Source organism: Dasypus novemcinctus, chromosome 14, assembly GCF_030445035.2.
Source record: "Dasypus novemcinctus isolate mDasNov1 chromosome 14, mDasNov1.1.hap2, whole genome shotgun sequence".
Classification (NCBI taxonomy): Eukaryota; Metazoa; Chordata; class Mammalia; order Cingulata; family Dasypodidae; genus Dasypus; species Dasypus novemcinctus.
Genome location: NC_080686.1, coordinates 14975309 through 14998209, shown reverse-complemented (window position 1 = coordinate 14998209; position 22901 = coordinate 14975309). Strand labels below are relative to the sequence as shown.

General features: G+C 36.0%; 1 protein-coding gene across 3 annotated transcripts in view; it reads left to right on the top strand.

The window, feature by feature from the left end:
• The window catches only part of ST18 (ST18 C2H2C-type zinc finger transcription factor), a 292702-nt gene that overhangs the window by 128970 nt on the left and 140831 nt on the right, over positions 1–22901 (top strand). Inside the window, exons 1-2 of one of the 3 annotated variants that reach the window (XM_071207814.1) lie at positions 11911–12209; positions 13501–13656. The exons of the other annotated variants lie outside the window; for them this stretch is intronic. The gene's annotated coding sequence lies outside the window, so the exon portion shown is untranslated. Of the gene's footprint in view, positions 1–11910; positions 12210–13500; positions 13657–22901 lie in introns of those variants that run through there. 3 annotated transcript variants of the gene reach the window in all.

Genomic DNA, 22901 nt, shown 5'->3' with positions numbered 1-22901 from the left:
AAAGTCAGAAGCTTTGGAACTGTCCTTGTCACCTCTCTTTTTCTCCCATTCCATGTCTACTCCATCAGCAAATCATTGATTCCAACTTCAAGAGATATTCTGAATGCCTCCACTTATCACAAATAGTCCAGTAATGATCACCTCTTTCCTGGGTTATAGTCTCTCCTCTGGTCTTCCTTTTTCTACCCCTGCTTTTGTATATACTCTTCAAAACACAGTAGCCAGAATACTTGTTTAAAAACATAAATCAAATATGTCACTTTTCTGCCCAAACCCCTCCATTTCTTTGGGAGTTAAAGGGCAATAGCCTTATAATCCAAGGTCTCCGATAATCCATCTCCCTTGGATGCACTGCTTTCCCAAGGCCTCTATACTGGCTGTCCCACCTGCTTGTGGAGCAGTTGCCGTAGGACCTTACCCTACCATTCACCCAGAGGCCACCTGCAGTTTGGAGAAGAGTTGAGTACAAGAGGATTCCTGCCTGGAGCACTTGAATTTCTTTGCCCAAATGCTGCACTCTGGCCATGGGGTTTTGCTCAGCTACACAGGGCACATGGAAGTATCAGGGAAGGGATCATTGCCCAGTGAAGGGTGGCAGTGTCCCAGCGTCCTGACCCCTGGTGAGATATTCTCAGTGTGTTCTCACGGTCCCGTAGAGGTCCCCAGTAAGGGTGGATCCCAGTTGCTCACAGATATAAGCCACTCATCAGCACTTAATTTTTCTATTTAAAATTCTTACATGGTTAGAATTTGTAATGTTGAATCAATGTTTTATAACTGAAATTAATTAACTGGATTATCTTTTTGATACTTTATTACATTATTTTACTGATATTTTGTTTAAGATTTTATGTCTATGTTCACAAGTAAGGTTATCCTAGAATCTTCTTTCTCCTACTTTTTTGTTTGTTTGTTTGTTTACCTTCCTGGTTTAACCTTGTAAAGTGAGTTGGAGAGTTTTCCTGCTTTTTCTATTCTCTGCTTGAGTTTGCCTCTGATTGGAATCACCTATTGGTTAATGCTTTGGTAAATTTGGTAAATGCTTCTGAAACTGTTTGTTTTTCCAGGGATATTTTTACTTACTGTTTCAATTTAATTAATGCTATAAGACCATTAGAAATCAAGATCATTGTGAGTCAAACTAGTCATCAATATTTTTAAAGGATTTTGTTCATTTAACTGAACTCTTCAAATATACTGGCATAAAGTTTTTCATATTGTTTTCATTTCCAATCCTTCTTTTAGCATTCCCCATTTTTCATTTCTATTATTGCTTATTTGTACTGCCTTTCTTTCTTGATCACTCTCACCTGGGTTTTATCTTTTAAAATTAGTCTTTTCAAACAATGTTTGTCCCTCTTGAACCCCTCAGGTTTATCTTTCTTTTCATTTGCATTAATAGCTGCAATTTTTACTTCTTTTCTTATCTTTTCTTTATGATTATTCACTTATTTTTTCTTGCTTCTTAAGTTGGCTGTTTGATTCATTACTTCTCAGGTATTTTTTTAAAATATGAAGTATATACACATTTATAGCTATACATTCCTTCCAAGTAAATAACATTTAGCCTTATCCCACCAGTTTTAATATTAGTGCTTTTTTGTTATCTTTGGGTAAGTGTCTTTTCTAATTGCTGAGTGATCTATCAGCTTTTTAGAAATATTTTTCTTTTATTTTTATTTCCATATATATGCTTTTCTTTTAAGTTATTCTTTATTATTGGTTTCTAACTTACTTACCTTTTGGTTAAAAAACACGAATCCTATGATAATAATTCTCTAACATTTATTTTAAATATATTGTAAATTTTCATATTAGTCTATCTGTGCTTTTAAAGAATGTGCATTTTCCTCTTGCTGGGTTCTTTTTATGTCTATTGGCTCAGGTTTGTGTATTGTTGAAATCATCTACAGTCATGGAATTTAGTCTGCTTCATCAATTAGTTACTGAGAAAATTATTTTTAACCTCACATTATGATTTCAGAATTTTTCAATTTTTACTGGAATTCTCTTCAGCTTTGCTTTATATAGTTTGAGGCTGTTATAAGATGCTTACAAGTCTAGAATTGTTAAGTGTTCCAGATGAACTAAGTTTCTTAACATTCTATAATGACTAATATTGATTTTTCATTAGAATTTATTTTGATTTGTATTTAATTGATAAAATATTCTAAAGTTTTACTTCCTACTTTTTATGTCCTCAAGTTTTATATGTGCATTTTATAAAAGATATACATATATAAATACACAAATATATGTTTATATAATATATACAGAATAACATAAGTAACATTTATATGTATATTTTTACATATACATAATAGGTGGATAGATTCTAAAGATTGATAAAGCTATATAGTTGAATTTTAAAAATCCCTGTCTGAAAATATTTGTCTTCTGAATGGCAAATTTAGTCCATTTAAATATATTATGATTTTTAGTATATATTAATTTATTTGTACCATCTTATTTTGCAGTTTCTCTTTGCTCTCCTCTCTCTGCTTCTTTTCTTTTCCTTTCTTCTCTTACTTGGACAGATAAAAATTTCCCCCTCAATCAATCTACTGGCTTCATTTTTCTTTTAAAGAAGTTGTCCATAAATTTACTGTATTTCCTTACAAGTAATCTCTGGTTCTTTTTCCAAATCTTTCTGCTTATTTACTGAATATTTTGCATTTTTTCTATGTCATAGGCAAGTGTAGATTTTGTTTTGTTTATTCTGATTGGAATTCATTGTGATTCAGAAATGTGAGGTAATTTTCATCCATTTTCTCTTTGAACATTGCTGTTACTCTATTCTTTCTATTATTTCTTTCTGGGATTTCTATTAGATTTATATTCAGCTTTCTTATTCTATACTACATATTTTTTTAATTGTTTAATCATTGATTCTCTTTATTTCTTTTGCTTTAGTCAGTAATTTCTTCAGCTCCATCCCTCAGTTATTTAAATGTATCTAAATTGTTGTTTGGTTCAACTTTTAAGGTTCTTATTTTATTTGTTACCTTTTTTCACTCCTAGTTATAATATTTAGTTCTTTATCAAATCTGTCTGGCCATTTTTGATAGTTTCCTATTCATTGACCATAGATTGGATATGTTCATTTATTCCTTTAACTACCTTGGACATATTTTATATTCTATATCCATTATTTCCATGATTTGCCATCTCTATGGGTCTGACAGCTGGTTTTAGAATTCTTTTTATTGAATCTCACTCATTTTTTATTATTTTAAAAATTATTTCCTCATTTGTTTTATTATTGTCTCTTTTAAAAGTTATGAGTTTATATGCTTTGGCATCTTATCTGTGGGGATTCCTTGAAGATTGTTTTAAAGGTCTGTTCCTTCATTTGTAATTTCTTTCCACCAGGAGGCAATCCAGACTACTGTAAACTAAATTTCTAACTTGACTTCTGGGGGCCACAACAGTAGGTGACTTTGAGTGCCAAAGTAAGGAGGGGCTAATTATTGTTTTAAATTATTATTATTACTATTAGTATTCTTATTATTGCAGAGAGCATGGCTCACTGTGCATGTCTAGGTTTGCTGTTATTTTCTACCTTCACCCAGAGCCAAGTCCAAGACAAGACTGGTGGGTTTTCTTTCAGTTACCCTTTATAGGATATGCTTGTTTCTACTTCGTCTTTTTATCCAAGATGTTTGTTTGCACAGGTCCAGGCTTTGTGGGGCAGGGGTGGCTCTCTGGGTCTTTTTCCCAATTTGTATAGCCTTAGGCTTTATCTCTTATTCTTTTTGCTTAGCTAACTGAAACCAAAGCTCCAGGGAACAAGGGATCAGCAGATGTCCCCAAAATGTCTGTCAGCATCCGGTCTTGCTCACATATATGTTTTCTTGTTGTTGTTATTTAATCATTTTTGTTATATAAGAATTTTCTCCATTTTCTTGATACCTCGATTCTACATTGAAATAGATATTTAAAGATATTCTGCGTTTTTATTTATTTTGCACTGGTAGGTATTATTTTTTTAAATATCGTTGACTTTAAAATATTGCCAGCAAGGAATCTACATAATGCCTTTTTATCCTCTATGAAAACATTCTTTCCTAGAACTTGCACTTAGGAGGCCAAGAAGAGATCATTATACTCACTTCTGGACACAGATCAGTTCATCGGAAAGTGTCAAAAATAGGTTAAAATCTCTAGCATCTAGTACACAATAAGCAATCCAAAATTGTTAGTTATCACAATCATTTGTAGACGTGGTATTGCTATCACCATCAAGGAAATTATCTCTACTGAAACATGTTGTATCTTTACAAAACTGATTAGTTTTATTAATTTAAATACAATTGCACAACGTCTGATGATGTGTCATGTTCATTTCAACTATGTATTCTCAACTTAATATTTAGTATCCATAACAGAATTGATGTCGCCTGCGTGGTTGTCCTGGTAACACAGAAAAACAAAGGGTTGGAAGATAAAAATGATCTCGAAAAATCACATCTTCCTCATGTGTAAATATACTCATCTCAGCTCTAGATTTTTTTTCTTAAAGATCTATTTCATTATTTTCTTCCCTTCCCTCCCCCACCCCGTTGTCTGCTCTTTGTGTCCATTTGCTGTGTTTTCTTCTGTGTCCACTTGCATTCTTGTCAGGTGATCCCACAAATCTGTGTCTCTTTCTGTTGCGCCACCTTGCTGTGTCAGCTCTGTGTGTGTGCAGTGCCACTCTGGATGGCCTGCGCTTTTCTCACACAGGGTAGTTCTCCTTGCAGAGCATGCTCCTTGCACGTGGGGCACCCCTACATGGGGGATACCCCTGCATGGTGCGCGACAGCACTGCTCATGGGCCAGCTCACCACATGGGCCAAGAGGCCCTGGGTTCGAACTCTGGACCTCCTATATGGTAGGCGAGTGCTCTATCAGTTGAACCACAGCCACTTCCCATCAGCTCTATATTATACAAAATTTTATCAGTAAATAACTTCAGCAATCCTTGTGCTCAATGTTTACCTAAAGTGCTTTTGTTATTTAATATTTTCTAAGTATTACTGATGGTGAGGTTAAGCAGCTATTAACACTTGATTCTACTCTTAAAGTTCCAACTTGCAAATATTAATCTTGATGAGTAAATACAGTGCTTTATATGTTTACATTTTTTCACTTTATTAGAGAAGTTTCAGGTTTACATAACAATCATGCACAAAATACAGGATTCCTATATTATACCCCAATATCCACAACTTACATTGGTGTGGAACATTTGTTACAACTGATGACAGCACATTTTTATAATTGTAGTATGAATTAAAGTCCATGGTTTAGCTTAGGGTTCAATGTTTGTGTAGAGAAATTCCATGGATTTTAAAAAATTTATTCTGTTACCATATGTACAGTCTGACATTTCCCCTTTTAATCATATTCATATATATATTTCATTGCTGTTAATTGCAAACACAGTGTTGTGCTACCCTCATCACTATTCACTAACAAAATAGTTCCATCATTCCAAATAAGAACCTTGTACATTTTAAGGCCTAAAATTCCCATTCCCTGCCCCCACCCCATCCCCTGGTTGCCTATATTCTAGATTCTGACTCTGGTTTGCTTATTCTAATTATTTCAAATCCATGAGATCATACATTATTTGTCCTTTTGTATCTGGCTTCCTTTACTCAATATGATGTTGTCAAGGCTCATCCACACTGTTGCATATATGAGGACTTCATTCCTTCTTATATCTGAATAAAATTCCATTTTTGTATATACCACATTTTTTTAGCCATTCATTGGCTGATGGACACTTGGGTTGCTTCCATTTTTTGGCAATTGTGAATAATGCTACCATGAACATTGGTATGCAGATATCTGTTAAGAGTCCCTGCTTTCAGGATATATACATAGTGGTGGGATTCCCAGGTCATAAGGTAGTTCTGTATATAGCTTTCTGAGGAACCACAAAACTGTCTTCCACAGCACCTGCACCATTTTATATTGCCACCAGCAATGAATGAGTGTTCCTATTTTTCTGCATCCTCTCCAACACTTATTACCCACTTTTAAAAATGACAGCCATTATAATAGATGTGAAATGTGATCTCATGGATGTTTTGATTTGCATTTACCTGATGGCTAATGATGTTGAGCGTCTTTTCATGTGCTCTCCGGTCATTTGTATCTCTTATTTGGAGAGATGCCTGTTCAAGTCTTTGATGATTTTTAAATTGGGTTGTTTGTTTTTTTATTGTTGAGTTGTAGGATCTCTTTATATATTCTGGATATTAAAATCCTATCAGTTATGTGGTTTCCAAATATTTTCTCCCATTGAGTAGGTTGTCTTTTCACTTTTGGGATAAAGTCCTATGGTGCACAAAAATTTTTAATTTTTCTGAGGTCCCAATTATCTATTTTTCCCTTTGTTACTTGTGTTTTGTGTGTAAAGTCTAAGAAGCCATTGCCTAACAAAAGGTCCTAAAGATGCTTCCCCAAGTTATCTTCTAGTGGTTTGATAGTTCTTGCTCTTATATTAAGATCAATGATTCATTTTGAGTTGATATTTTTATTGGTAATATTTTTATCCTGCTGTGATTTTATACATGTTTATCTCATCACGCAAGTTCTAGTTAAAACTGGTTCTCATTATTTCCAAGATTTTTATCATTATTCTAGTTTTTATAGTGTTACATTTCTAACAGCTTCCATTATCTTTTGTAAGGTTTATAATTACTTTTAATCCAAAGAGAAACAAATCTAAAACCAGCCTCTCCACAAATGCTAAGAAATATACATTATTCCTGTATACACAGAGATAAAAAATATAAATATTTGTTAGTTCTTTTAAAAATCATTTTGGGTTATTTTTGTTTATGGTGTGAGGTAGGGGTTCTTCTTTCTTTTGCAAATGGAGATCCCATTTTCCAGGCACCACTTGTTGAAGAGACTATTCTTTCCTAATTGAATGGTCTTTGCCACCTTGTCAAAAATCAGTTGGTCATAAATGTGAGATTTGATTTCTGAGCTCTCAATTCTATTCCATTGGTCTATATGTCTGTCCTTGTGCCAGTACCATGCTGTTTTGACCACTGTAGCTTTTTAATAAGTTTTAATATTTGAAAGTATGCATCCTCCAACTTTATTCTTCTTTTTTCAATATGACTTAAGCTATTTGGGGCCCCTTACCCTTCTGTATAAATCTGATTGGCTTTTCAATTTTCTGTTTAACATATTTTTAAAAGCATATTCATTATTACTTCAATCTCTTTCAAATGAAACACAATGTATATAATCAAAATCCTGACCACAGATAAAATATTTAATCATTCTCTTCTGAGTCTAAGTCATGATAGGAAATCCTTTCCTTGATCTGATGTCTGAATATTGCAGTGTATGAATCTAGAATAAAGTACTACATACTGTTATTCTGAACATTATTTTATTTTAGAGTAAACAGGGTGCTTTCAAGGACTGGAAAGAAAAGACTTCAGGTAGCTTGTAACATTGCCAAGGAACTGGGCTATGCTGAGTAGTCTTATACTACGCTTCCTGTTTTACACACAGTAAATTTTAGGTTACCCTTTGAGACATTAGCCCCCACCTAGCTACCCTCTACCCTCAGCTTTCCCTCAGACAATCCCTGTCCTAAAAAACCTCAAATACAGCTGACGCACAAGGGAGTTTATTGCTTCAAATATAATTTGGGCAAATATTTATGTGTTTTCCATCCTCAAAATTGACTTGCTCTTAAATTCCCCAGGGTTAGTTCAGAGGGTGTGTTGGACTTTAATGGACTGAGCAACCAGTGTGGGGCATCATGAGCCAGTCTGATTGAAGCTGGGAAGGGAGAGCAAGAGTGAGTTCTATGCTGGGGCCAAATGTTTGTCTCCTCTCACCAAGAACTGGTTCCTGAAGGTCAAGCAGAATTTGTCTGAAAGAACCGAGAAAATGACTTTCTTTGAGGGGTTCTTGGAGATATCTTGTTCAGAGATGTGTACATGTATTTGTGTCTTTCCTGGAATCAAGGATCTTTAGAGAAGTGCTTCTTAAGTTGGTTTCTTACTAGATGCATGAGATCTGACCTTATACATTTTACGGATTTCCAGTTTATTTCTTTTGACCCACTTAAGACACTGTAGATAAGAAACACTGGCCCATGGTGCCATGAAAAATTTCGTATTTATAATTATATCTGGATTTATTCATGAATAGGGTTCACAGCTTTTATCAGCTTCACAAAATGGTTTGTGGCACCCTCCCTTCAGAAATATTAAGTGCTTCATTATAGCAGCTCCAGGTCACAGATAAGTCTGCTTAGTGTCTAGAAATCATAGCATCTTCTCTATAATTCTTCCAACTTTTTAGTTAGTAGGGCAATAACAACACAGATAAACATCTACTTGCACTGCACTTACATTTCAATAATGAAGAAATTGTTATTGTTTGGGCCTTCAGCTATGATGGATTGAATTTGGCAAAGCTTGATGATATGACACACCAAATGCACTGAGGCAAAATTGCTTCCAAGTGGATAAACTGAAACAAATGAATTTAAACTTGAAGTGAACTTTAACAAAAGCCATCCATCTCGTTTTAGTCATAACTTAATTCTTAAAAGGACGTAATAGACAAAATCATAATCTAGATAGCAAAAGACACAGCATAGTTTCTGTTCACAAGGTCAAATGCTTTTATTTACTCATATTGTTTTCCTGTTTTCAGGTTTAGCTGTCAAGGCTTATTTTAAATTATTACTTGTAGTAAGTAAAAAAGACATGTATTCTTTAAATTATTTATTGAATATTCAAATTTAAATTTTATAGCAGTTAATATCTCAAATTTTCTATTTCTATATATCATAAAGAAACCAAACGTGCCAGTACTAACAAGTTTTAATCTGGGGAAAAAGTAAAAATTTTAAGAAAAAGTACATCACAATTAAAATATTATGACTCTCTGGGGAGTGACTATGGCTCAAGCAGTTGATTACCTGCTTCCCACATGGAAGGTCCCAGGTTCCATTCCCTGTGCCTCCTAATAACAAAAAGAAACAACAAGCAAACAAAGGAGAAAACCAACTCAGGGGAATCGATGTGGCTCTGTGGTTGAGCACCGGCTTCCCACATATGAGGTCCCGGATTTAATGCCTGGCCCTGGTACCAAAAAAAATTATGGCTTTCTAAAAAATATTGGTTTAAGATATTTTTTTAAAAGGCTTTTCTGAATATATCACATATTTAGACCAGCAGATATGTGAAATTTAAACAAAAATGGCATCCTATCAAAAGTTAATAAATAAATCGCTTTCTATTTATTCAACAAGTTGGGAAGAAGATGAAATGAGCTTGACTTTTTATAGACTTCAAAGCATGACTATAGATCCAGATAAGTTTTAAAAATCTGACTATTTGTTAATATGATAGTTTCTTTCAGTTTACACTGATTTCTGAAAACTATTCAGGTACAGAAAATATGTTTTGCATACAAATATATATTTACACATATACATATATTTACCATAGGTAAATATTCATTCACATGTGTATTTTACATACACACATATTCTACATTAAATGTTTTGGTGCACATTCTTTTAAAGGAATTCTGGCATATTAACTAACCATCCCTACATCTCATGAATTCATATGTAGGAATGGGAATGCTGCCTATTATTTATTGCATCTGATATATTTCTTTTAATTTTACTTTAGTTATTTTCAGCCTTTTTAGTAATAGTCAATTTTCTATTCTTCTTTGACTTCTTTAAGGAAGAATGTCAAGTTATCTAACGTAAGGCACCAAAGCATTATTTCTGTAGAAGCCTTCAACGTAGAAAAGCTGCACAGATGTGTCATGATTTAAAAGAAATTCACTTTAGAGAGTAATGCCAATGGGTTATAGGACTGCTGAACTCATCTGAAGCATTGTGGAATAAAATGTATGAGAAATATAGTATTTGTAATTAAGATTTTTAATGAATTGCCTTGTTAATCCATATACTGTATGCATGTCACAACGTTTTCTAGGCTTAATTAGTGTACTTGATGATTATGTTTATTTTCTGATGTACACACTGATTAATCATTGTTCATACACTGGAGCTTGAGACAAGATCAGTCTGTAAAGTAGTACCTAGTCATCTAACTGGGGACTCAAAATGCAAATAGATCAACTTATGTAAAATTAAATTAGTTCTAATAGAACCCATTTTGCCTGAGCAGCTGGTGTCACGTTATGAACAACGTTCTCTTGTTGTAAGAAATAAAGGACTTCTGTTGACCAATTCTTATATCCTTTCCGCTTAAAAAATTGAATGTGTATTTTGCCAGAGTTGAACTGCAACTCTTAGACATGAGAAGTCTGAGAGTATTTTGAGTAAACTCATTCTATTGTGCTCTAGAATGCAACTATTATGCATTTGGGGAAGTGAATGCTAGGTTTCTAAATGCTTTCCATTAAAACCCCCTCATTCTAGTCACTTAAAACTTCCGTGAATTTTCTTCTATTATGTTGAAATTCCCCACATAGTTCTTAGGTAATCAAGTCATATAGTCAAAAATTTATTAAACATTTCACAAATACTTTAGGCACGGTCTCTTTACTACTCTCTATTTAATACCTAAATTTATAAAGTTAAGTATAAAACAAACCTGAAATTTCTTTTAAACGGACTCAAAATGTCATTTAGAAAACATTTGTTCATTCATTCATATATTCCACAACTTTGTGTAGCTTTTGCTCATTATCAGATGTTATACTGACACTGTTTTTGTGTGTGTGTGTGTAAAAGATGGTTCTTGCTCCCAAGGACATGATGACTTAATGGGGAGCTTATTAAGAAAGAAGAGAAATTATGAAGTAGTAGGCTAAGTGTCATTTGGAGATCCTAATAATGGAGAACAAGAAACTTAAATAGAAGGTCCACAACTTTTAGGCTGGCTTAAAATTTTTGTTATCAACTACATGGATACTTATTTACATTACTTCTGTGAGATATTTCCTGAGAAAAGCTTAGGCTTCCTGAATTGATTATCCATTGATAAGCCACTAGATGCTAAGCAGCATAGGGACAGCCCTTTAGTGAGAGTCTAGAAATATTCAATGGTGCTTCTGATACACTACTGGAAGAATGAAATGTAAAGGGTTTCTCTTGCAATCATGGTGACAGTATATGTTGGTATTGCCCTAGTAGAAAGCAATCTAGAAGAAAATACCAAATGCTTTAAATATGTCACCTTAGTACAGTATTTTTACTTTTAAGAATCTTTTCTGAGCTAATAACCCTAGATAAGGAAGAATATTTTTTTCAAACTAGGGTGTTTGCCACAGCATTGTTTATAAGGGAGAAACACTGAACAAATCCTGTCAAATAGCTGGGGAATGACTGATTGTACCATAGAAAAAACATTTGACGAAAGTTAAGCTCATTGAATCCATCCACTAAAATGATATTTAGCAAGAGTTTGGAAGATCTAGACAAAGCTTATGCTATGATACTAAGTGAAATTAGCAGGAGACACAATTGTAATATGCAATATGTTCACAACAATGTAAAATAGCAACTTTTTATAGGAAAAAATAAAGCAAATTATTCATTGCAATTATCTTTTGACTGGGAAAGTAATGGGCAATTGTTATTGTTCTTTTTAGTTTTATTTTCCAAATTTTCTCTAAGGATGCATTACATTTATGGAGGAGAGAAAATAAAAAACACAGATAAGTTACTAGAGGTAAAACTGTGGTTTTGCCTTGCGGTTAAAAAATACATTTTCAAGAGTCTTCATGGGAAGCGCTTGATAAGATTTCTGCATCCTTGAATGTGTAAGAGAATTTTCCTGAAAATAGGGCCGGTATGAAAGAGCATTCAATTATGGGTTAGGGATTTATTAAATAGCTCAGTAAACTTGGCCTAAATCAACTTTTGTCAATTTCCTCTTCTGCGAAATGAAGCGCTTGTGCTAAGTGTGTTCTAAGATCCCACCATGAAACTGGCATTTCAGAGAAGAGTATCACTCACTCGCTGACACGCACTAAGGAGACTCTACACCATCTAACTCCAGATGGAGCAGTCCCTCGGAGGAGGATCCACACGGTTCCACGGTGCTCTCTTTCTGCACAAAGACCATTCCCAGCATGGTTTCTGGTTGCCTCCAACCTCCCTTAATTTCACTCAACTCATCCTCTGCTGAGCTGCTCATCGGCCCAAAAGACGGTGTTACCTCAAGGATATCTGGTGCAGGGACACAAATGTGAGTTTGTTTAGTTGAAATTCACTGGTCCTATTAAACGGTGACATGCAGGTCCTTAAGAATCTACACTTCTCTTAGATCTTGGAACTGGGCATTTGGTTATACCTGTCCACCATTTCCCTGGAGAAAATTTTCAGTTATCCTGTGTGAGTCTGCAATCCCCCATCTATCTGGGAGTTAGGGTTGATTTTAAAGGCTATCTAGAATAATCCCAATGGAGATGGCCAGTCCCCTATTCTGTGGAAAGCCCTGGTTAGGGTCTTGTATTTCCACACACACATGGATCTATATTTAACAATATGGCAGAGCCTCACTCCATGAGGAAGTAGAATTGGAAGGTGTTGCCACCAAAAATTTGCCCCAAAGAAATAATATTTAATGATTGCTGCTTGAAGGAGAGTCTAGATATTCTAACAATTATTCCTAGATCAAGTTAGGGCAGCAAAAAGTCTGTTCAATTTGGACTCTAGTCACTAAAGCATGATATCATCAAGTATCCACTGCATCTCCTGGAAGGATAGACTTGCGTCTTCTGCCCATGGCCCTGTCCCTGGTATCCACAGGCTTTTTATTCTTCATGAGACAACATTCCAGTCTGGCCATGTTGAGAAATGGGTCTTCTATGAGTTGTCTGTTGCCCCTTTCATGCTGCTTGTGAAGAAGCTTACAGCAATCTTGCTGGCATTCTAAAGTCATACCCCCTAACCAGACTTTTACTTTTACTCTTCCATTAGATTTATTATATATTCCTATAGTTTATAAATTCTGACTAGCTGCTTTCTGTTCTTTCTCGAACAAACAATGCATTAGTAAATAAATGTTTACAGGCAAAGTTTTCCCTCATATGTGTCCTTTCTCTGCTTGAGATTTTGACAACTGTAGAGGCAGATACTGGGCTATACCTCTTTAGTGGATTCTTAATCATTCAGTACAAACTTGCTAATTTTTAAGAACTGACAGTCATTTCAACTCATCCCACAGGAAAGCTGGGTGTGGTTGCCATCTAAATTAGCACTTGAGTATTAGAAATCCAGAAGGATGGGGGTTCGTTTAAGATGTATAGACACATCAGAATGTACACAGTAGGCCCGGTGCCCTCTGGTATTTCTCAATATTTCAATTTCATAATCATCAGAAAAATATATAGTGACAGATTCTCCACGTATTCTATTTTGCCCCAAGGGAACTTGCTGATTAAGGTGAAGAAATACATTCACCAGGTTTACAACTAAGGGTGAACAATGACTGTTACGCATATGCCCATGCCTTGTCCCCTTTGTATCTCACTCAGCTCTCAGATTTCTATGCTCAGATGAGTTAGATGACAAGATGAGAGAACAAGAATGAGATGGCTAATGAGGAGATGCCGGAGAGAACACATCCACACTGGTCTCAAGCCCTGGCAGCTAGAAGACGCTCTTGCTCTTTGCCCCTGACCCTGAGAGCTGTGAGTTATTTCCAGATTCCCAAGTGAAAGATGTATAGGAATACTCTGCTCCACATTTGTATGCAGCGTAGAGATTTTATACCACTTGTCTTAAATACAAGCTGCATAGCAATTATTCTGCCATGTTTTGGGTTAGTTAATAAATGATATATATTTTCCTACTTAATTATAAAGCTCTTGCAGACATGGATACATTTTATTAATTTTGCATGTAGCAGATAAGGGCTAATGAAAAAATTTTGTAGCAAATAAATAAGCAAATCAACAAAACTATGACCTACTTACTCCAAGTTTGCTTGACTATAGAGAACATTATCTTAAACCAATCTCCTAAACTTTTACTTGTGGGTAGATTAATTCTTTTACATTATTCTTAGGGCTGTTGTTCAACTTTTAGTTTCTATCATGTGGATTATCACCAAAAGCAGGAGTTCAGTTTTTGTTTAAATTATCTTCTCCATAATTACTTTTATGGGCATAATTCATAAGTTACATAGGATGTAAATTACAGAGGCAGTGAATGAATGCTGGAAGACAGGTATTTTTGTCATGTAGAGATGTTAGGTCGACATATAAGAGCATTCCATTCTTCCAGCAACACCACCATTGCCAGCTTTGATAATCATCAAGATGATCAACCTCAAGATGGACAGAAGCCTTGATGTTTCATGGAGCCTTCCCTCTACTGGTAGTCCACCACCATAAAGTGCCTAAGAGAAGAATCCCAAGAGGGAGACACTGGCTCCTTGCTTTTCCCACATTGCAGAAAGCTGCAGGAGAGATAAGGGGTCAGCATCCCCTTTCCTTCTGGCTTGATCCTGATACCAAGCATCCTTCAACCCAGCCTCAGAACCAAGCTATGGGCCACATCTGTGTTTAACTCAAGTACCTGGGAGCCTTTCAAAGCACCAGTCACCAAACAGATGGTATCTTCCTAGGGTTCTGTTCATCCCTCCATCTGACCACATCTTCTACTCTTCTGCATCTCCCAGACATGCCCCTTGTGTGGGGTAGAAGTTTCCCTAAAATTGTACCACTTCTCTGAATGATCCTTTAACGTCTTGTGTAACATGCTCTGACAGCACCATCATCCCTGCATGTTTCTCAAGGGGAGGCTGTTGTTTTTGCACTCACTAGTATCTCACAGCTTGGAAATTCCAGTTTATTTGAAGTTCCTGTTCTCAGGTTGTGGTGGTTACCACATGTTCATGGATGATTTCAGCCTTGACTCCCTGTTTCCTTTCCAACACACTCCTGGTAACAGGCTGGCAGTTAGATCATCTCTCTATTGTAAGGGTTTCTCATTTCCTTGACCTCCTCACCACCTGGGAGCTTTTCTTCTAAAGCCCCTTGGAACTCACTCTTTGTCTCCCTTCTACCCATTGGCCACACAGAAGTGAGAGTGGCTTTCTAACCATGTAAAGCAGGTCATGTTTCTCCTATAACTCAAGTCCTCCAAGAACTTCCCAATGTACTTACAAGAAATTGAAACAGCTCACCACAACTCTATGACCAAATTTAATGTTCCTTGACTGCCTTCTTGACCTCGTTTTCTGCTACTTTCCTCTTGTTTGTTCTGCTCTACTATAGGACCTTCCTACATTCTTTCAAACATACCAAGCTCAAGCCTTCCCAGGGGGCATTTGTCTTTTCTTCTGCTCTTCTCAGATCTGCCAGCTACCTCTTTAGTCATTTCTCTCACCTTAACCATTATCTCTTCAGTGATATCTGCCAGTCTAAATCCCACCCTTACACCCACACACATCCACCAGTCATTCTCTGGTTTATTTCATTCACAGCTATCATCTTGTATTCATTTGTTTATCTGCTTATTCTGGAATTTAAGCGCTTTCAGAGCAGATACCTTCTCTCATTCTCCACTGCATCTCCAGGGATAGAACAGTACCAGGTATATAGCAGGTGTTTGATAAATACTTACTAAATGAAAGAAAGAATGAAGAACCAAGGCATACACACATTGATACATCCATTATATGGCTATATAGTTGTAGAATTGACTGTACAAGTCAATTTAATTATTTTAGCAACTGAGGACTGACATATATAGATTATACATTCTATAGCCTTTGATGAAAATATTTATAGAATGTCTAAGTAGTGTTTCTTAATGAGTACGTTAGACATTTTCTTCTCATAAACCCAAAACTGACTTATTTTTGTTATCTTGATTGTATTTTATTTTGCCTGCTTTTTAAACTAAAGAGGGATTTTAAAGTACATGATATTTTTTTTACTAAAATAATAAGGAATATAAAGATAGGATAAATAAAAATATAAAACACATAAAATATAAAATAAAATTTTAAAGGTAAAATTGTCAATGTAAAGTCAAAATAAACTTTGTAGAAAGCCTATGCCAAAAATATTTGCTCTTTGTTCTCCAACAATTGTTCATCTTCTGGGTTACTTCCTAATTATTTTATTAAGATTTTCATGATGTTAATATTTGTTTCTTTTTCTGCATTTTTTAAAACAGGCTCTGTTCAATTAAAATCCTGTGACTAATTCTTGGCCCTTAGACAGGAGAGTTTGGGACCTGGGTGGAGGAAGCATTTTGTGGAAAATGGACAATTATGTGAATTATGGAAAATGGACAATTATAGGAGATAATCCATATATATCACTGGTGTTTGATTGGCACATCTTTATAATGAGGTACCCTGCACTGTCAGGCTTTATCCCTATTAAACTTTCGTTTGCACTCAAAGTAAATCAGGACTCTGTGCTCATAAAAACATCATTCTAACTCAAACCACTGCAGCCCAAAGGAGGGTCTTTGGGAAGAGCAGGAATATAGTTGGGTTTCAAGAACAATTAATTCCAGGAGCTTCATCCCTTCCCCTTTTATTTTATTTTTTTAAACTTCATTCTTTCTTGCTGCATTCCAGTTTCTTCTCTACAATGAGACACAGGGTGTCGACCATTTCTGATTTGTATCTCAAATAAAAGGACTAACACTTGGTTTTTCTGGGACAAAGTCCAAAAACTCTTAGAGACATGCTCTACTGGGCCAATATGACTAATTTTCTAAACCCAGATATGTGAAATATTATGATTTGCAGTGGTATTCAGAAAGAATAAAGCATTTCTGTGGTTTAAAATGACAGCTAGAAGAATTGTGAGCATCTTGGACAGTGGGAAGAGCAAATATTTTAATACCTGAAACAGTGAAGAAACTTGTTCTGCATCTCTGGCTGCAGTGGTCATTGCTCCAACTCTTCATCTTTGAAACCTGACATGGCAGCTGTGGTGGCTGCTCATGTGGAAGGTACTTCCAGCTGCGCACCATCCAATGGGCAGAATGTGCTATGCTCTTAGTAAGTCGGATCTTATGTTCCTATTCTTCTTGAAACCCACTTCAATAACTAATATGTGAAAAAAGAGGAGAGGACATTGGCCTGAATCTACTTGTCTTAGAGTCTGGCAATTCCTGTTACAGTCCTTAATGGGACTTTGTTGGGTTTTGGTTTTGGTTGTCTTTGTGTGTGTGTGTGTTTGTGATCTCTGTCTTACACTTTCCCTATGTTTGCTTCCACAGTCCCCTGATATAGACTTATAAACCGAGGCACGAAGGTTTGTCTAATTTCATATATTGATTTACTTCCAGAGCTGGGTCCCCTTTTTTTTTTTTAACATGGTAAGATTAAGAGAATAGTCTCTTTGGCCAAAAAATTCCTTATCCAATCTAAGCTTTAGTTTCTTTCTCTGTCATTACGGAGATGGTAATTCTCTGTGCTTTGTGAGAATTAAGTGACATTAGGAAAATAAACTAGCTAGCACAATGCCTGGTTCCCTAAGTGTTCGACAAATATTAGCTATTACTGGTAGTAGTAATGGTTATTATCTCAGAAAAAGTTCATAATGTTTCCTTCTAATATTATTTATTGGGGTGTTATTTGGTAACAAGAGCTCCTTCCTACTACTTTGATGACATCATAGTACAGCATGAAATACAACATAACAGACCAGACATATGTCTCTACATATTTAAGTTTCTGTTGACTTAAAGATGTATGTTATTATAATGTAGATATTTAAGAATTTTAAAAATTAAAAATTATTTTTTCATTGGAAAGTCAGCAAGTATTACCATTTCACTTCTTCGTCTGGAATCAGTGATTTTGGAAATTTTTAACTTTTAACATTGTTTAGCTCACTGACCATTTCCTTCTTGTTTATAATATATTGTGTCTAATCTATGGTATATTGTTTATAACTCCAAATAGCTATCAATTTCCTTAATATCTTCTTTCTTAATGTTTAAAAAATAGGACTTCCCTCATCCCAAAATACTTAGACATACATTTAGTTGGGAAAGTTACAATTTAAAGAATGTAAAGTAATTAAAGTGTATTCTGATGGCTTTCATTTATTTAAGAGATCTATATGATATTATACGAATGTAGAAGGATTAAATATACACAGTAAACTGTTAACACCAAAGCTATAATGATAGCAAAAAAAAAAGAAGAGAGAGAAACAACTCTTGGCACTCAGAACCGTGCAAAGATAAAATTTATTCCCTCGACAGTCACTTGAATGAATCCTCATCAAAGTGGTTCTGGGAAATTCAGGTTTAGCTAAGTACCTGCCTTAGATAACTTCTTCCAGTGTCGTGGTTTATGGATCTACAGCAACATTTTGTGATTATTTAGTATGTTTTCTCTGCAAAACTCAGTGCATTTTGAGCTATCTTTCTACATGGATGATTTAGATGGGAAAGAATAGTGAGAGATTGCACTTCTTCTCTATACATAGTAGAAGAATACAGGGTACCCAAATTGCAATGATCTTATCAGCTACTGAGTCCCCAATCTGGATGTGGAAGTAGGAATCCACAGGATATTTAAATTGCTTCTTGTGACATTCCAAGGTCAGGTAACTAAAAACAAAGAAGACAAAAGATAGCCTCCACAGAAGCACTGAGGCACAACCTCAAACGCTGTGGCTTCATAGAGTTGGGATATGGGGAAAGCTGCAGCCAATAAAATAGCCTGTATTTAGCAGTAGGAGAAGTCTTGGCTCCTTTTGAGAAGAGTATTCTGGGAGACAGTCACATTTAGTGCATATTTCAGTTATATTGAAACACTAAATCAAGTTATTCTTAGGTAATAATGAGCAAAGCACCTTCGGCAAATAATGAGAAGTTAGCTACACAATTTGTATGGAAAGAATAGAAGGCAAGGTAAAGAAAAGAGGCAGTCTGGAATGAAATTGAGAAGACCCAAGTACTACTAAAGAGTTTGGACTTAATCCTACAGATAAAAAGAATTGTAAGCAGGGACTGTATCTCTTAGGCTAACAGTAGTTCTAGAACAAACCAATACAAAAATATACAACTCAAACACAAGAACAGTTTAATTCTTGGTCACGTATCAAACTTAAAAGTTCTCATGTGTAAGGGAAGCTGGAATTTTGGCCCATGCAGTCATTCAGATTTCAGACTGGCTGGGGCTCTGCCATTTTTCAACATGGCGCTTCCACATTCATCTCTGTGCCATTAATAGAAGGGAACAAAGTGTGGATGACTCTGTTTGGGAGGTTTTGAGGACAGGATTGGAAATGACAAATACATCATTGCTACTCACACTTCCTTAGTCATAATAGAGCAACAGAGACACACTTAACTTCAGCAGAGTGTGGGAAATGTAGCTGGTTGTTTTCCCAGGAAGGAAAGGAAAATCATAGAGATTGAAATGATTAGATTTGTTTTATAGAAAAATACTGCTGTAGGAAGGGAAAAGAATATGCTGGGAAATGGGCCTTAGAATACTTTAGGAGTCCAGAGACTGAGAGTGAGAAGAAGGCATAGGAAATAGGGTTAGAAAAGTGCAATTAATGGAGTTCGTAAATAGATGTGGGCATCTGTGGCAATCGCAGAGACCTTATCCAAACCTTGGATTTCTGAATGTGGTATTTATGAGAATAGACTATCGACCAAATTGGAAGCATGGAGAAGCTATTTTCAGCAAGATGGCAGACTCGTCAGTGACTCAGTAGGACTGGATCTTTAAAATCCAAACTTCCTATTAAGACTGAGAGAGTTCATTTGTGGAGTCCGGGGTTTACCCAACATGGAACAAACAATAAGAATGAAAAAGTGCCTTGATGCCCAACCAAGTGAAATGGCTGGGAAAACTCATACACCAAATGAACCGACAGTGTTGAGAGAGAGCCATGAACCACTCTGTAGACTCGCCAAGTCTGAGATAGTCCCTAAGTCACACCGTCTTAGTGATCCTTTCCTCATTTCCTAGGATTAGGTCCATAATAGCCTGTTGTCCTGGTGTCTATTCAGCCAAGTATGAGAAAAATATGGTGTGGTCTCTAAGAACATTTTATAAGTTCCCTATTTTAAAAGTCTTTGCAAATGATTTATTGAGAAGGGATTTTCTTTCTCTCCTCTTTAAAAGTGCGTGGCAGTAGCTGTACATCCAGACCGCTGCGCTGGCCTCGCCTGCTCTCCCGGGGTATTCAGCAGTGTGACCAGCAGGCTTGCTTGTTTTGCTTGGGCCATTTTGAAACCATCCTTCCTCTTTTACACAGCCTTTCTTTTTTGTTGTCTTAAATGCTAACCATTCAGTCATGAGGACAGTTATTTACAAAACTAATTGTAGAATCTACAGAGAATCCTTTGTTGGAGGCGTTGTGCTCTACTGTGTCAAGTCACAGCTAGAATGCCACCTAGAAGTCAAAATATCTGTCTAGAAAGTATGTGTTGTTGTTTTGTTTTTCCCTAAGTGGAGTCCTACTAGGCCTGACAATAAAAAAGAGAGGGAAGGGATAAGTTAGTTTATGCATAAATAGACCTAAGCAGAATAAACTGGTGTGTTTGTGTGTGTGTCAAAGAAGGCAATGTGTAGAAATATGAAAATTTAAGGGTATGTGCAGTTAAGATGACTTTACATATGTCAGTGTTTGCACAGTGTTGTCTTTTCATCTATGGGAAAATGATCCAGAAAGAGCAAAAGTGCTGCTGGAGAGATAAATACCTCTATCCTCTCTCACGAGGAAATTACCATGGAGACCCCTGGCAGTTCTTCCCCACCCTTGAACCAAACCATCATTTCAGCACCCACGCTGAGTAGGAAACAGAGTCTGAGCTCAGGTCTGAGGCAACTGAGCTGTGCTGCTTGTCATGTGGTGAGTGAGAACGGGACAGGGCAAGCAAGTGAGCTGGCCCCAACTGCACGCCCCATGCTCAACTCATCTTTATCAATCTGACATCAAGGCCACATTGAAAATGCTTCAATGTGGACATGGTTGCTACACACAGTTCTGGACACAGGTGTAGGTGTAGTTACAGATGTACATACAGGTGCAGAAATACAGACGGATCTGCCACACTTCTCGGCAAATGAACTGTTCGACTCCTCACTATATCTGAGTTATGCAGGGCCTGATGAAGAGAATCCTGAGATTCTCAGGTCCTGAGAAAGGAAGATATTTAAAATTTCTTAATGAAGCTATCAGTTTTACATGATAAACATTTTTTTGGTAAAACTTCTTAATGATATTGTCCATTTACATGAAGAAAAGTTCACTTTCCTGAATGATGCCACGTATGTATTGAGGAGATGTGACATTAGAAACCTTTTACACTAATATTAATTTATTGTAAATGCATACTAAAGACTAAAGGATTAAAGCAAAATAAGTAAGTAAATAAATAAATAAATAATAAGGAAAAAGGAAAAAAAAATGTCACTGGCAAGTTCCTCATCAGACTTGTGGTGGTTTTCAGTGGCTTACGGTTTGGTGCAGTCAGGAGTGAAATGACGGTATTGCACGGTGGTTAAGAGCATGGAGCCTGGACACAGAATGCCTGAATTCAAATCTTAGCTCAGAAATTTACTCTAGTATGTGCTTGAGAAAGTTGATTAGCATATTAGTTTCTAAATCAATCAATGAAAGACAGTTATAAGTGTGTCTGGCATAAGATGGTCACTAAAATAAGGGTTAGTTGTCATTACTGTTGACAGTGTCACCATCATCATCATCACCCCTGAAGGACTCCTGTGCGCTAATATGTAACTACATTGTAAGTATCTCATCTTTCATCCTTATCTAAATGTCATCTGATTTTTAAATATTATTATTTTCTATTTAGCTATGCTTATTGGATGTAAATACATCTACTTTTGCAAATAGTCTGTGTGTAGAGATTAAACATTGAAAATGTCCATAAGTTGTTTGGTTGGATGCCAGGCAGCAAGTAGAATTTACCTGTGCTGCCTGCACCTGACCCTGACAGAGCATGCCCACTCTAGCTACATTCTAGCAGGTTTTAGAGGGGTAGCTAGAGATCAGGTCTGACGAGCATCATAATGAATCTCCCAACAAGTACTTGTGCAATTTTAGAAAGTAGAGGATTTCTTTCTGGTTCCCCTAAAAGTTACACCAGTGTTAGGCAATTTACTGTGCCAGGCAGCAGTTAGCTTTTCAGCAGAAAATGTTTTTAAACAGCTTTCAAAATTTCAAAACTAACTACCATACTTAGTGGAGAAAGACTGAAATTTTTGCACTTAAGATCAGGAACAAGATAAGAATGTCTGCTCTTGGCACTTCCACGCAGCATTGCGCTGAAGATTCCAGAAAGGACAATTAGGTGAGAAAAAGATGAGCTACCACTTCACAATCAGAACCCTCATACATTGCTGGTGGGAATGTAAAATGGTGCTAGCCACACTGGAAAACATTCTGGCAGCTTCTCAAGTGGTTGCTCATGGAGTTACCATATAATCTAGCAAGTCCACTCCTAGGTATATACCCAAGAGAAATTAAAACATATGTCCATGCAGAAACTTGCACACAAATATTGATAGCAACATTATTCAGAAATGTCCATCAACTAATGAATGGATAAATAAAATGTGGCATATCCAAACAATGGAATGCTATGTGGCAATAGGAAGGGAAGTACTGTTTCATGCTACAACACGGATGAACTTCAGTGGTTGCTTGGAGCTGGAGGGAGGGAACAAGAGGGAGTAGGGGAGAGTGACAGGTGACTGCTAATGGGTATAGTATTTCTTTTTGTTTTAAAATGTTCTAAAATTGTGGTTATGGTTCCACACCTCTGTGAATAATGTAAACATTATTGAGTGGTGCGCTTTAAATTGGCAAATTGTATCATATGTCAATTCTATCTTAATAATACTGTCATTTAAAAAACTCCAAGATGAGGCAATTTTTAACTCAATGTAAATAGCACCCATTAAAGT